The sequence below is a fragment of the Perna viridis genome, chromosome 2 (genome assembly GCF_037379345.1).
Source record: "Perna viridis isolate PV_CMFRI_1.1 ecotype Kerala chromosome 2, ASM3737934v1, whole genome shotgun sequence".
Lineage (NCBI taxonomy): Eukaryota > Metazoa > Mollusca > Bivalvia > Mytilida > Mytilidae > Perna > Perna viridis.
The window spans coordinates 3,389,128-3,406,654 of NC_142446.1; the positions used below are offsets into that span (position 1 = coordinate 3,389,128).

Here is a 17,527-nt window from a genome sequence, read left to right on the forward strand (position 1 = left end):
TAAGTTTTACAAAGTTTGAACGGGGTAACTTGGTGTGCGAAACAGTGCATCTTCATGTAACTGCATAGTGCACCCTAAACATCTCAAGGAGTGTACAAGTTTGAGTCCTGCGGAGTGAACCACCAAAATTTGCTTTCCAAATTTGAGTTCTAACATTGTTGGGAATTTTTCAGACTCTTCTATACTTATATTATCTTCCATGTATCAATTTGATCTGATGGAGCAGAGTGGCGAATAGAGTTGTCACATTCTTAAAATTCTGGCATTTTAATATTGTTCGTCTTCATATTTATTCATAGTAATGTAGTTTGTCATAATGTAAACATTGTAGAGTTTTTGACATTCAAGACATCATATTAGTTTTTAAAATAATTATTGCAGACTCTTTTTGTTATTTTGTATTTTCTCACTATACATATAACTTTTTTAGAATGAATTTTTGTTGGCAACCTCCTGCAACCTAACTTGTTCTAGAGCTCTCTACTTTCTCTGTGGCTTTGTGGCAGCTTGAGTTGTGCTCGTTATAAACTGGAAATATTGTGAGCAAGCTCACAAAGAGAATACTTCCTGCTTAAAATAAATCCCTTAAGTTGGATTATTCTCTATGGCATCAATCCACAGTAACTATGTTCCTCCTTGGACATCTACATATGATGCCTAACATTCTAATAAAGTTTTATCAAAATCCCTTCAGTGGTTAAGAAAGTGTTCTGCTTATAAAAAATATGGATGAACAGACCAAAGAACAGACAGACAAGGTGATTCATATATACCCCCAAAACATTGTATGATAGGGGTATTAAAAACAGCTCACACAAGACTGAAAAGCCAGTTACTGTTAATTTAATATATTTTTTTTTAATTTTATACAATATTGTTCCTCAAATATATTTTGTTTTTATATAACACATTTAAATGAAGAAGAAATGTTTCATCAGTCTCTTCCTATATATGCATCATTCTTTGACAGGATCAAACCATCCATCTAAAAAATAATTGTAATGTTATTGGGACTGTATCATTATAGATCACATTTCAGCCATAGTTACAAGAAACTAATCAATATATTATTTATGAACATAATTGATATGATAAAATACAACAAACGTATATGTAATACAGCAAGTGTTACCAGATTGATGGAAAAAAGATATGGTGAAACCCCATAACACCAGCATATAACCTAAATACATGTAAACACTTTCAGAGATCACCAAAAGGTCTTCAACAAGTGTAAACACATCTTTAAGTAAGTTCTGAAGGGCCCAAATAACTGATGTAGTGATCTCATAGACTTACCCAAACAACTGGTGTCTTGGTCTCATAGACTTACCCAACAACTGGTGTAATGATCTCACACTTACCTCGACAACTGGTGTCATGATCTCATACGTACCCCGACAACTGGTGTGATGACCTCACACTTACCCTGACAACTGATGTAATGATCTCACACTTACCCGACAACTGGTGTAATGACACCATAGATTTACCTCGACAACTGGTGTCATAATCTCATACTTACCCCCACAACTGGTGTCATGATCTCATACTTACCCAATAACTGGTGTCATGATCTCATAGACTTACCCCGACAACTGGAGTAATGATACCATAGACTTACCTCGACAACTGGTGTAATGATACCATAGACTTACTCCCCAACAACTGGTATAATGATACCATAGACTTGCCCCAACAACTGGTGTCATGGTCTCATACTTACCCCAACAACTGGTGTCATGATTTTATACTTACCCCCACAACTGGTGTCATGATCTCACACTTACCTGACAACTGGTGTCATGATCTCACACTTACCTGACAACTGGTGTCATGATCTCATACTTACCCTAATAACTGGTATCACAATCTCATATACTTACCCCAACAACTGCAGTAATGATACCATAGACTTACCCTGACAACTGGTGTCATCATCTCATACTTACCCCACAACTGATGCCATAATCTCACACTTACCCGACAACTGGTGTTATGATCTCATACTTACCTCAATAACTGGCGTCATGATCTCATAGACTTACCCCGACAACTGATGTATTGATACTACTGACTTATCCCAACAACTGGAGTAATTATACCATAGACTAACCCCAACAACTGGTGTAATGATACCATAGACTAACCCCAACAACTGGTGTCATGGTCTCATACTTACCTTGACAACTGGTGTAATGATACCACCGACTTACCCCAACAACTGGTGTCATGATCTCATAGACTTACCCCAACAACTGGTGTCATGATCTCAAAGACTAAACCCAACAACTGGTGTCATGATACCACAGACTTATCCCAACAACTGGTGTCATGATCTCATAGACTTACCCCGTCAACTGGTGAAATGATGTCACACTTACCTGACAACTGGTGTAATGATACCACAGACTTACCCCAACAACTGGTGTCATGGTCTCAGCCTGAATATAATGCCCAACTCTTCATAATTTTCATCGAAACTGAGTGGTTTAAGAGAAGTTGCACTTACAGGAAGTGTAAACAGACAGGGTGATTCCTATATACCTCAAACTTTGTTTTTAGGGCTGGTGAGGGGGTACATTAGCAAATACCGAAGTTACTGCTTGAAAACCAAGTGTCTTTTGATATGATGACACAGACCATGATATTAATTTAACAACAACAGTTAATGATTTGCTGGACAAAGCTTTATTCAACTGCAGAAGTTAAACCCTGAACAGTTGATGAAACTATGGCCACATCATTCAAGCTTTGTATGGCTATAAATTTCTATAAATGGTCACTTTTTGGTCCCTCATTCATAAATAGTTCCAAATCAATCGAATCATAGATTTCCTTAGGTTAAATGGTACTCAAAGAAATCAATTATAGTCAATTTATTGTCCAGAAAAAAAACAAAATGTTTGTTTCTGGCCCATTATTCCTTAACAATTCCAGTCACAATTCCATAATGAATTCCAGCATTATTTTTGTGGTCTGACACCTAGTGGTTCATTTCTAAGAGAAACCCAATCCCTTACAGTCAAGTTATTGTCCTTACATAATGAAAATGCTTGTATCTGACTTCTTTTTGGCCCCTAATTCCTAAATGGTAACAGTCACAACCCAAAAACCAATCCAAGCCACCCAATAATTGATATGGCACCTTGTAAAATTTCAGAAAGATTTATACAATTAAACTGTATTAAGTATTGTCTGGACATCAGAATGACACTTACAATAACAGTGTCATACCATTATACACCTGATATTTTTTTTTGCATTAAATTGTTAACAACTTACTTCTTCTTTTAGCTCTAAGTTGCTTCCACAACTCTTTATTTGCTTCATCACCAATCACTGTAAAATAAATTTAAGAAATTTATGATGAAAAAAAAGGTAAAACTAACCCCCAAGCTATGCCTTGTCACTAACCCCCTTAGCTATGCTTTGTTACTACCCCTCTAGCTATGCCTTGTCAATAACCAACTTAGCTATGCCTTGTTACTAACCCCCTTAGCTATGCCTTGTCAGTAACCCCCTTAGCTATACCTTGTCAGTAACTCCCTTAGCTATGCCTCATTACTAACCCCCTTAGCTATGCCTCGTTACTAACCCCCTTAGCTATGCCTTGCAACCAACACCCTTAGCTATGCCTCGTTACTAACCCCCTTAGCTATGCCTTGTCACTAACCCCCTTAGCTATACATTGTCACTAAGCCCCTAATTTAAGCCTTGTCTCTAACCCCCTTAGCCATGCCATGTCACTAACACCTTAGCTATATTATGTCACTAACCCCCTTAGCTATGCCATGTCACTAACACATTAGCTATATTATGACTAACCCCCTTAGCTATGCCTTGTCACTAACCCCCTTAGCCATGCCATGTCACTAACGTCTTAGCTATGTTATGTCACTAACCCCCTTAGCTATGCCTTGCCACTAACCCATTTAGCCATGCAATGTCACTAACGCCATAGCTATGTTATGTCACTAACCCCCTTAGCTATGCCTTGTCACTAACCCCCTTAGCTATGCCATGTCACTAACCCCATTTAGCTATGCCTTGTCACTAACCCCCTTAGCTATACCTTGTCACTAACCTTTAGCTACATGTATGCCATATCACTAACCCCCTTAGCAATGCCTTGTCAGGGTTGGTTTTACAAATTATTTTAATCTCATTTTCTAATTCCAAAATAATTCTAACTTTAAATAATACCTTGTAAATAACAGTAAATTTTATTACATACCACAACTGGAGGGAAAACCAGCATTGTATTTCACAATTCATTGGAAATGCTCAAACTAAATATATTTTTTTCTACCAGGTAAATAAATTTATTTTTACTGCTATCAGATTAAAGTTTCTGTATAAATTATCAGTACTTGAAGTTAATTAACATCCCATCAATAATTTTCGACATTTTAGATAGACTTTCAAAGTTATAAAAGATTAGACTAGTAAAGAAGAAAAATGTATACATTTTGATGGATATTTATATTGCTATGACTTAACCTTAAAAAAGTTAAGTTTATCTTCAATCTTTTGGGTGTAAATACCAAGCAAGCAATGACTTATGATTATATTAAAAAGGTACATGTATGTCTAAATAACATTTAAACTTTAACATGTGTACAAATGTGGGGGGTCATTAATGAAACAGTAGAAGGAAATGTCCCAGTGTTCTCCCATGGCCAAAATTTTCAGATAGTGCAGTATTCAGTGCGAGTGACGAAACGTGCCACTTTGTGTTTAATGTATTATATAAAAATTTATCAGTGTATTAAAAATGTACATTTGTACATTGCTGTTTATGTTTACATGAATTATTTGCAGGTAAATATTTTACCTGTTTTCTTCTACTGCAGTATTTATAATTTTAATACCATTTTTTTAATTTTCCTTCTTAAATTAACAGAAAAATTAAAGATATTCTATCAAATTATGACAGGTAATTCTTCATAAACATTTCCTCTAATTCATACACACCCAGTTTCTTCAAATTTCTGCTGACACCAGATCCATTGAAAATTACAGTTTTTCATTTATTTTGGGGCCTCAATGGCTCATTTGAATGTGATATTCATTTGAGCAATCTCAATTAAACTCTAATCTTAGTAATTTTCAATAAATTTATAGATTTAGAATAATATCTAACCATGTAATAGACTACTCTGGTCTTAATATTCATGTTTCTAAAAAATGTTCAGGAAGTCAGTAGTGTGGATTTGACCTAGTTATACCAGGAAAAAACATAAATCTTATTCTTGTTATTTAAAGTTGGCACACTAGATTTGTTTTTTTTTGTTTTTTAATTATTATGTTAATATGTAGTTTATTCATGACAAAAACCCCACATCATGACTTACAAAATTTTTTTTTACACACACCTGTTTTTAGACTTGGGGGATTTTACGATCTATTTCTTAACTAATCTTTCAGCCAAAAAAAGATGTGCTCATTGATACACAACATGGCAATGTAAACAAAAGACATTCATTTCCTTTTTCTTTTCAATGTGTTTTGGAAGTATCTAATGGAATAAATATTGTTTGGGAATTTAATATGTTCTTTTATAAGGTAAATCAGCTTCTTAATGTTGAAAACATGTGATTGTACAATTATTCTACTTTGCATTTATAAATAGCCACATGCTTTTGGCCAGGGTTGAGTTAATTTTTACTAATTTTTAATTTTTAGTCAGTTTTGATTGGTTCAGTGTAAGAAATTAGTATCTGATTGACACCGTCCTTAAAATTAATTTGTGGCCTGGTGGGGTCCTATCAAACATTTAAATAAAAATTGCAAACATCCTGCCAAAGAGTGTAAATGTCCTTTGCCAAAATTTTAAATTGCCAAATGAAGTAGGTCGCTGGCATAATGTACCACACCAGGAGTTGGAAATGAAAACCATTATCTTTTTACTTGTAGTAACAATGAGTTAATGGAACTGAGGAATACGTATAATCCAAGTCATTACGCTCTAAACCATCTTCCGTCGGGATGCAGGGTTTATTGTCCATTCATAATAAAAAATTGTTGTAAAATTTCTAAGGAAACAAGAAAAAATGTTTTCACGACTTTGACATACGTGTTGATTTTCATATAAGCTGTTGATATGCATGGTTTGCCACTTGTTTACATATTCCTCTTATAGCACTTAATTGAGTAAGCAAAATAAATTATCTTGTCTTGGCAAGTTATAAACAGTTTTAAAATAACTTGCACAAACATCATTCACAATGGATTAAGTAAACAAATAAATCTATATAATTTTTATATGAAATACAATTTTCCTTTATATTCCATTGAAATAAAGGGGATGAAGTCTGTTTAAAACTTTAATATATGTACATTGTAATTACTCTACATAAAAAATGATTCTTCAAGAGTTTTACTTCCAAACAATCTCCTATGTTACACTCATACATAACAAAAATAAGAAAATATGGTAATTTTCCAATAATTAAATATACAATAGCACTGCCACAATTTTCCAATTTTTCTAAAGGGCAAATACACATGTACCATCTAATTAAAGCACCAATGCTACTTCAAAAAGCACCAATTTTTCCACAAACCACTAGTCCTGAACTTAATGAAGATGGTGGATCGAAAACACCCATCCAAAACTATGTTTACACTTTTCATCATATTTATAGGTGTCATTTAATGCAATAGGTAGCTTTTTGAGCTGTTTGTCAATTAGAATGATGTCAATCCTAGAGTAAAGTTACCAATAATCAATGTCCTGCAATGACTAAGCATTTTACTGAAAATGTTGCTTGTGGGTTTGACTAATGATTTAGTGTATTACAGCTTATCAAGTGGTTGCTGTTTTTCAATATTTTGAAGTACTCGTCCTTTTATTTCACAGGTTAATTCATTGCCTGAATATAACTGAAATATTGCTGCTCGGGCGTTAAACCCCAACAATCAATCATCTCCAAGCAGACTGCACATATAATAAGATAAGTAACTTTATAAATGAACTCAATTATGGTTAAAAAAGCAATAACATACATGTACTTAGTATTTCCAGATCAATCAGTCAACATATAGATTAATAAATAGACACATAATTTTGGCAACCACTTTATGTGCAACAATGACTGCATACACTAATCAAACCATTACTTACTTGCTTTCTGAATATTCCATGCTAAATAGGCAGCAATTGGCAAAACATAAAAACGGAACCTCAACATTCTGTCATTATGCCATCTGTATCTGTAGTTAAACCTGGCTAGCTTCCCAAAAAGTGTGTATGGATAAATCATCTGCCTTCCACCTGCAGGTTCCATCTTCCTGAGAAAAATCAAACAACTGATAATATTTAACGGAGTATGAAGAAAGATGGGGAGAAAATCAACATCTTAAAAGCTTACTTCATGTTTCTTTCCTGACTAATGTTTTGGCAAATAAATATAAACTAACCGGTATGACTTATATAATGAAGCAATCACCACACTATGTCTATGGCATTACAAACTTGTTGTTACGGATAAGTTATTTTCAAGTGTTCAAAATAAAAGTGAGTGAAATTTTTTTTTTCTACAGCTGAAGAATACATGTCTTCACAAACTTTGTGGACACCTCATATCCAAGTACCATAAAAAAAACTGCATTGAAAATTGAAATCACCTCTAGAGTGATTTTTTTATACAATGAAATGTAGACAATCATTTGTAAAAAGAACAAAATTTTACTTTATCAGCTATTCTATTTTACAAGATACATGTACAATGTACATGTATCTTATAAAATAGAATAGCTTATTAAAGATGGAGTGTCAGTGACTACTATATATGTAGATGCTCTAATACATGAATAGCTCAGAATATGTACATGTATTTCATAATTAACATATGAAGTTAGGAAGTGATAGTTTGAAATTTCAACGCAGATGCAAAGCATGATTTATAGAAAATCTGGTATATATAACCCTTGGTTGATAAATCAGGTTGATTACCGGTAAACCTGTGAAGCTTACTCTTAAATGTATAAAAAAAAATCATCTAAAAATTCCTCATATTGACCACTTGAGAAACTTTTGTCAAAGAACACTACATGGCTATCTGTTGAAGTTTTGAAAAACACATGTATGTATTGTCAAAACACTTCTGTCTAGACAAAACATTTGAAAGACAAATATTATTTCATAGGAATTATTCAGATATTAAAAAAAAAATGAAACTTCCTGTTGAAGAGATAGTGACAAAACCCAGCATTCAATACCAAACCTTTAACTGTTCAACTGACTAAATAACAAATATTTGGAATATCCTTTGCAAGCTCCAACAGATGAAAATATCATAAATCAATCCCAACAATTAGGGGAAGATTTCTGCTAGGCTTACATTTAAGACGTTAATGGTCATCAACTGGGTCCCGTATACTTACAGCCAGAAAAAGCATCGGGTTTGTGCATGTAAAATTGGGAACTTAAAAACAACTCATAGCACCTTCATTCTCATATACTAGTAAATGCAATTGAGAAATACACCATTCTCTGAAAACAATTGCTAGATATCCTTTGAAAGCTCCATAAATACAAGCGACTCTATGCTTTTTCCATGATAGGGATGGTCAAAACTTGGCACCCAAATGTTTACGAAAATGATGTAATCAGCTTATCAATACTGGACGATTAGACCCAAAGACATTTCAGACTATGACATCCCATAGTTCTGTATGAATCCCTGACATTTCAGCCCATAGACATTTCAGACCATGACAATATGGAGAATGCGTTAGGACAATAAAAACAGTTATTGAATACAGTATATCAGAACAAATTTTACCATTTTGGAAGTTAATAAGAATAATATATTATATCAAGGCTGACAAAAAATATAAAAGGTGTTTTTGGATTTATGTTCCTTCAGGAGTGTTTAAGGTTTCACCTTCCTCATAGGGGCGGCTCTGGCTCATAAAACAACATATCAGTGCATTATGATAATGATTAACAAAGTCAAATGTTATTTGATTGATTGATTGTTGGTGTTTAATGCTCAAGCAGCAATATTTCAACTGTATCTGGGTGATGAACATGAAGTGAAGATGAAATGAAAAATGGGACGGGACACTCCTTAACAGAGTTGACGAATTTTGATTGTCACTAGAAATAGGGAGATGTTGATAGCGTAGGGCAATTGAGCCTACTGTGTTGGAGCCACAGCAGGGTTCTTTTAAGTGCAAGGAACATGGCATCTTTCCCAACATGGTGCATTGCTATGGTTTGCAGTCACCTTTTCTGTATTCTGGCTTGACGACCCCCACATGTAGCATGACAAGGCTACCCCATTCAACCAACTGGGCCACACAACCCAGTTGCTCTGTGGGCAAAGCACCCTTGTCTCTGGCCAGGGTTCTGTGCACTTTTTAGTCTCCTTTTAAGGCAAGCTTAGAGCTGATGTGGACCTATTCTTTTGACACCCAGACTTGCACAGGGCAAAATGTTATTTGAGTACAAATATCCTTATATCACAAGCCATAAACAGAAAGTAATATCACTTTTCGATACTGCTTCCAAAGTTGTCATGGTGACGATGCCCACATTCTAATTATATAAAAAAAAATGTTTTACTAAAATGGGAAATTTGTTGGTCTAATATGCTCCTAAGGGAGCGTTTATGATTGTATTATCAACTTGGTTCTGTATATGGCAGGAAAAAGCATCAATATCCAGTTTGAACCTTCATTTTCAGGAGCTGAAAGACAGCATAATGGCAGCTTCATTTGTGTATACTTGTATATATGCGATTGAGAGCCAAACCAGTCTCCAAAAAAATTTGCTAGTTTCGATAATTAAATACAAATCGAAATACAGCTTTTCCAAAATAGGGTTGGCCATATTAGTCTGCAGTATGGCGACCAGATGTTTACAAAATTACGTAATCAATATTACCCATAATTCTTGGGTCATAAAAATTGTGAAACGAAAATAATAGATAAAAAGAATCAAAACAAAACAATTCAATAAAATGAATCAAATCGTAATAAAAACATAATTAAACGATACAAATCGAAACAGAATGAAGCAAAACTAAATTGAATAAAAGAAATCTTTTAAGACATTTCGCAAATTAAAAGAACCATAATGTTAACCAGTACCGGACAATTCAACCCAAAGATATTTCCGACCATGACAACCATCCTTATGAATGCCGGACATTAAGTATAACTTAAGTATAATGGGTAGGTACAGATGTGCGGCCCATATCGGTCTACTTTTTTATGATTAGAAATATATGAAAAGGGTAGGAATTTAATTGCAGTATATGTGATTGGGGTTAAAATTTACAAATGATAGCATATATATTTACGCATGGTAATCGATTTCACATCAATTGAATCATCCTTAATATCATCAAAGTAAATAAAGATTAACACTTGACTGATTAGCAGGAAGAGATCCAATTAGCTAGGACAAGATAATGTCTTTAGATACTGAAGTCAAATGTTCTGATCAGCATGCTGCTGTGACAGGTAGATTCTGATAAACACCACGCATATGTATGAATGGGTGTCGATTTTTCATTGTCAGAATATATGAAGGGGGTGGGTAAAAATTTTTGGGGCCGCACACCTGTACCTTTTTACCAGTTAAGTTACCCCCCCCCAAACCTCCTGCGTTATATTTATAATATATCAAATCATCCCCAGTGATTGGACTAAAGTTCTAATTGTAAAATTACCAAAGAAGGGGGATCTGCAAGTATGTGAAAACTGGTGAGGCATCACCTTTTTGTCCACCCCCAGTAAAGTCTACTGTAAAATACTACTAGGGATTTAGCCAGGATTTTCAACCCATTAGTCACTTTTGCGTAAGACTAAATCTCAATACTGTTTTTTCTTTTCGCGTCGCAAATTTATCAGCATGCAAGTATATACTTATAACAACTATATTATAAATAATAACATGTTTATTTCTATTTCAGCACTGGTATATAAATAACAGATAATTCATAATAAAAAATATATAACAACATACAGTTTCTACATGAGCAACTATTCATGAATAAAAAATGCAAAAAAATACTTTGTTACTGTGTCATACATATCATGTGTGTAAAAATCTAAAAATTATATACATCAGCTACTATTGTTGGTATGTGCCTAAGAATGTAAAGCACTGTTTACTTGATCAGTAATGCATAAACCTCCTGTCCTTAGCCATGCACCACAAAGTGAAAGCCCTCTTAAAATCAAAGGAACCCATATCAGAAGGATGGAGACAAACCTTAAGAAGAGTGTTCACTGATTCCACCTTCAACCTATTCCTCAGACTGGTCTTGATCAGATTGTACCTACTAAAGTCCCTCTCAGTCCACAGAAGATACAGCAGAAAGAAGACAAACAGAGAGCAACTTAGAAACATTAGGATAGTCATCAGAAAAACTGCCCTTGGATAACAAAGAAGAGAATCTGCCATACTCAAACCTCTATACCCTTCAAGAACACGCCTCATCATAGACCATTCCTCTCTAAAATGCACTTCACTGATCAAAGCACTGTACTCACCCTTGTCCTGTCCAAAATGCCTACAAAGAAAATCCACATGAACACTGCCATAGGAAACAAGCTCCTGACTACCCTTCTCTGGAATCTACTTGGGATCAAAGATAGAAAGAGCATTGAAAATGTCCTGTGATGGGAAATATCTTTGACCACTCTGGTTTAAATTTTGACTTTAATAGTCGATCACTGCGACTCTTTGTAGTAGTTGACTTATTTTTAGACTTTTGACCTTTAGGTACGTTGTCATGTGACGACAAACTAAAATAGGTTGTAATGGCGAACATAGTTGCGATTCGAACTGTGATTGAAAAATCCAAACATCTTTCCATTTTAAATACATACGATGACACTTTGAGTACTTTGAGAACGTGTCACAGCGCTCAACAAACAAATCATTACCGTTAATTAATTTGTTTGTCGGGATAATTAGCCTCAACCAGGTGATCAAGCAAGGTGTGATCAAAGGTGATGCAATCAAAACATTGGTCATGATTGTTTATTGTAAAACCCTAATTGGCTTGGGAAAGGTAATAAAGTTGTCAATTATGGGGTCATGGAAACATCGGGGGCTTTTTTACCGATATTTTTTTTGAGGGGGGAGCAAAATATCAAGTTACAAATTGTGCACGAGAAAAATTCGCCACTTTCGAAAATCATTCGTCAATGGCGAAAATGGCGAGCGCTAGCTAAATCACTGACTACTATCTAGAATAGAACCATACACCGACCCAAAACTCTGTCCATACACCGACCAAAAACTCTGCGAAGAACAAGCCGGATTTCAAAGAGGTAGAGGATGTGTAGACCAGATCTTCACTCTGAGAAACATCATTGAACAATGCATTGAGTGAAATAGTCCTCTTTACATCAACTTTATTGACTTCACAAAGGCCTTCCTTAGTATAAATAGAGATACGCTATGGAAGATATTGCAACATTATGGATTACCATGGAAGATAATTACCATCATCAGAAAGTTCTACAATGGCTACGAGTGCAGTGTCATCCTAAATAACAGCACATTTGCTTGGTTCCAGGTCGAGTCAGGAGTAAGACAAGGTTGCATCATCTCACCTATTTTCTATCTCTTGACTGGGTAATGAGAAAAACATCAAACAGACCAAGAGGGATACAATGGAACCTTATGTCACACCTTGAAGACCTCGATTTCGCTGATGACCTAGCCATTCTCTCCACAAACTTTAAGAATATGCAAGAAAAATCAGACAACCGAAACAAATTTTCCCGCCAAATAGGCCTTAACATCAGTACTACAAAAAAAAAAGCAATGAATATCAAAGCTAACTCTTTACCAAAGATCAATATCGGAAATACCCCAATAGAGTTTGTACAAGAATTTACCTACTTAGGAAGCTTGATCAGCTCTGACAACGATGTCCAAAAAAACATCAAAGATAGACTAGAGAAAGCACGGATAGCATTTTCCACCCTGCGTCCTATCTGGATATCCAACTTATACTAGTTGAAAACTAAGATCAAACTCTTCAACAGTAATGTGAAATCAGCTTTACTATATGGATCTGAGTGCTGGAGAATCATCCAAAGCGACCTACAGAAAATTGTGAGTTTTTAACTATGGATGCCTACGGAAGATGTGCAAAATCTTTTGGCCAAACAAAATATAAAATATCATCAAACTGTTCCAAAAAACAAATTGCAAGAACATCAACATTGAGATCAAAGAAAGGAGGTTGAGATGGCTAGGGTATGTTTTTTGTACGGACCAGCAACGGTTACCTAAAATAGCCCTCAGATGGGCCCCAACTGGAAGGCGGAAGCCTGGTACGCAAAAAAACAACTTTGCAAAGAACAGTGGGGGCTGTGCTGAAACAGAGTAGATAAACATGGGGAGAAGCCCAGAACTTGCAGAAGATAGCCAGACAGACCCAGGTGGGGGGAAACAATTGCAGCCTTATGTCTCACCGGAGACAAAGAGGATTAGATAGATAGATGTCAAATCAAAGCTGACGAATATTCAATAGTAAAGTTGTTTATATTTAATGTTTCTTCGTGAGCGCTAAAAGATTTCGCCGTCATCATATTAAAATGACTATACGAGACAAAAATCCTTTAAATTTAGGTAGTGCCTTCCTAAAATTATGTTCTTGCAAAGATCAAATAATTACGGCAAGATATTGAAAAAACCTAAGCCTAAATGTAACCCATTAATGCTCGAATAAAGGAGAAATTCGAAGTCGACCTTGCCTTACCTGTCCTTGTAACAAACAACCGGAAGTTAGGATATGTTGGGGTGTCGTTATTTTGTGTAGTTCGAACCCGAATCGGAATTCCAGAACCGGAAAATTCCGTTTTCTCTGTATATTAGTTTAATGAAAATAAAGTCATTTTTATTTGTTTGTGTGTTTGAAGTTTATATAATATGATGAAGGTGAAACCTTTTAACGCTCCCGAAGAAACATTAATAAAAACTATTTTTTTTTGTCAGCTCTTATTTGATATGTTATATGAGCAACTCGGCGGGTGTTTCTAGAAAAGCAGAGGACGCTTACCCTACCGGTACACCTGGTCCATGCTCCCAGTTTTTAGTGGAGTCCGAATTGCTCATTTACTTTTGTTACTTTGTATGTATGATTTTAGTTACTTTATGTCTATGTTTGATTACCGCTATAACCTTGGTTCCCTTGATTACTCTTATACCTTCTAGGTTACAGACCACCAATTCAACCAATGAGCATTTGGAACGTAGGCAAAAATAGTCCTAAGCAGAAATTACCCCTGTTCCTCATAGTGCTGTGAAAAAAGTTCTCATCTTATTTTAAAAAATTAAACAGTTTCTGAAAGGAAAAACATTTCTGTACATTTTATAGGTGCATTTTGCTTCTTGTGACGTGAAGCCTAATCTCCATAATGATTTCTAAATATACCCCTATCTTGTGAAAACACTGGGATTTCCCATGCTATTTATAGACACTTCATTTCCGGTGACCAGTACTGCACTGCAAGTCTGCTAACCTCACATGCCATTCTGAGGATTGTGAGCTGTCATATGTAGAATCATGCTGATATATAGTCTTCTGCAGGTTAAAGTTAAGGTAAAGTCCAGAGAAGCCATTGGATATTGTGAAATTTGCATAGAAGCCTATGGGAAGTGGAATTAGTGGTTTCTAGCCTCAAGTATGGTAATTTTGTAATGATTGTATATATTTGCCCTATAGCATTATACTAATTGTCATGGTCTGATATGTCTATTGGCCGAAATGTCCGGCATTCATAAAGAATTATTGGTTTTCCTGGTCCGAAATGTCTTTGAGTCGAATTGTCCGGCACTGATTAACATTATGGTTCTTAAAATTTGCAAAACGTCTTAAAAGATTTCTTTTATTGTATACAGTTTCGCTGCATTTTGCTTCATATTAGTATAGTTTAATTATGTTTTGATTACAATTTGATTCATTTTATCGAATTGTTTCCTTTCAATTCTTTCTTTTATCGATTACTTTCGTTTCGTTTTGGTTCGTTTTCGTTTCGCAATTTTTATGACCCGACAATTATGGGTAATATTGATGACGTAATTTTCGTTAATATCCGGGAGCCATACTGCAGACTACAAGGCCAACCCTATCTTGGAAAAACTATGATTCGATTTGTATCTAATTATCGAAACTAGCAAATATTTTCCGACACTTGTTTGGCGTTCAATCGCATATACGCAGGTATACGCAAATGAAGCTGCCATTATGCTGTTTTCAGCTCCTGAAAATGCGGGTACAGAATCGAATATTGTAGTTCTATAACATGAAACCACACATTTTACGTTTATTTTTAATGTTTTCATCGGATATTTTCATTTTTTGTTTATAAAAAAAAACAACAGCCGAGACCTTATGATCTAGTTAAAAAAACTTTACAGTACATTCTGAAACATTACAACACAAGCTCTACTGAACTTTTAAAACCGACATATATAGCAATAAAAATGAATACACATAAGACACAATATATAACAATAAAAATAATACACATAAGACACAATATATAACAATAAAAACAATACACATAAGACACAATATATAACAATAACAACAATACACATAAAGACACAATATATAACTGTAACAGGAGGGTCGGGCTTGGATTCTTCCGTCCCCTGCTGTTATCTGAAAATGTCTAATTTAGACAATGCAATGACCTCAAAAAGCACCAACAACGACTACGCTTTCCCAATTCTCAATTCAGACCATCGATTAATTGACGATGGCTGCAAAATGAGGCAGTTGCTCTGTTATATATAGACACTCTCAGTTTACATAAGTTCGATCACAGGGAATCGAGTTATGGCAGTATATAGAGAAAATACTATAGTTTTTTATACTTTATATAAATTCAACATAATGTATATGCAAACATAACAATGTCATATCAAAACATATCAATTCAACAGTTGTAAATTAATTGAGTATCAAAAATATAAATGTATATTTAGCTAGCAAAATTAATTGTAGTTTAACTATTGCACTTGTGTATTCCCTAATGAGCACCATAAACACCCGTATTTAAATCTATTACTTACATTTCAAGACATGTACTTTGTAAGTCCGGCAGCACAGTTCTATATTTTAACCTACACCTTGAATTTGGATATGAAGAACAAAAGAAAAGACAAGAAAAGAAACACGCTGTGGTGTTATTTAAATAAACAAGTTACCTATTTATAATTCACGTTTTAGTAATAAAGAAGCTTCTGAAAAATAAAAGATTTTGTCATATTTTATTCTATTGTAGTATTGTCACATTAGTGACTTTCCAAAAGTTCAAGTAACACTTATTTCATTATGAAATCATGTGTTAAAAGTGAGCCATACTTTAGCTACTGGTCGTCCCAAGAAAATTCGAAAATGTTTTGTAAAAATATATATGTAGAAATCATTTCTTTTTCCATTTGGTATTGAACGATCAGTAAAACATCAAATATTTATTTATTATAAAACTTTAAAACTTTAAAAGACACAATATATAACAATAAAAATAATACACATACGACACGCAAGACACACAGCATTATAATACATACAAAGCAGCAAAGCAAGCAAATAAAAAAATGGCAATAAGAGACAGGTCGGGAATGTCACGCTGTGCTCTGCCCTTAAACTACATACATGCAAACTGTAAAATTTACTATAAATAAACTAAGGCTAAAAATAAAACAGCTAGTAATAAGCATAACCCAATTTTTTCCTGATGATAGCTGATCAGATATCACTATAAGCAAGCAAATACAAGTTATAAATTAATAAAAACATAAAAAGCACTATTTTAACAAAAGCACGAGGTTATGTGCATGCAGTGCATTTGCACGAACTGCCATTCCATGCATTGATGAGACTTTTAAATTGATTGAAAGAAGTCTGGGATCAAAAATGGTTGGCAGCTCGTTCCATAGTTTGGGTGCAGCGTACCTGAATGATTTTATGCCATATGTGGTTGTTCTTGCTGATGGAACTGCAGCTAAATTTTGGTACCTAAAAGAATAATTGGTGTTTTTAATATTTATTAAGTCGTGTAAGTATGATGGGCTTCTTGATGTTGGTGTTAAAAACCTCAATTGCCATATATCTTATTCTTCTGATTTCTAATATTGACATTTTAGATGTTTCTAGCAGTTATTCGTAGTTTTACTTTGATAGTCTTCATAAATAAATCTGAGAGCCCGTTCTTGAATTTTTTCGATTTTGTTTGTATTGCTTTTGCTACAGAAGTGCCAACTGAGTAGACAAAAGTTAAAGTTTGATAATATGTAGGAGTGGTATATGGTAAGTTGCTCATTCTGTTTAGGTATTTTCCAATCCTTTGAGGACATTAAGTTGTTTTGATACCTTTTTGTAAATATTTGAGATGCGACTTGAATTTCAGTTCAAAATCAATGGTTACCCAGAGTAGTTTTACTTCATTTTCACAATGGATTGTATTTCCAGCCAAATTAAAGCTTTTATTTTTATCCCTTGTTTTTTTTCCCACCGCCAAAACCTGAAACTTT

The 17,527-nt window shown here is 34.4% G+C and overlaps 1 long non-coding RNA gene across 1 annotated transcript; it reads right to left on the reverse strand.

Moving 5' to 3' along the window:
- Positions 1-827: 827 nt before the first annotated feature.
- On the reverse strand, positions 828-13,767 carry LOC148623318 (uncharacterized). The gene is made up of 4 exons (XR_015919415.1): positions 13,738-13,767; positions 7,130-7,296; positions 3,286-3,342; positions 828-985 (listed from the first exon to the last, which is right to left on the reverse strand). It is a non-coding gene; the product is annotated as an uncharacterized LOC148623318 (long non-coding RNA).
- Positions 13,768-17,527: the final 3,760 nt, after the last annotated feature.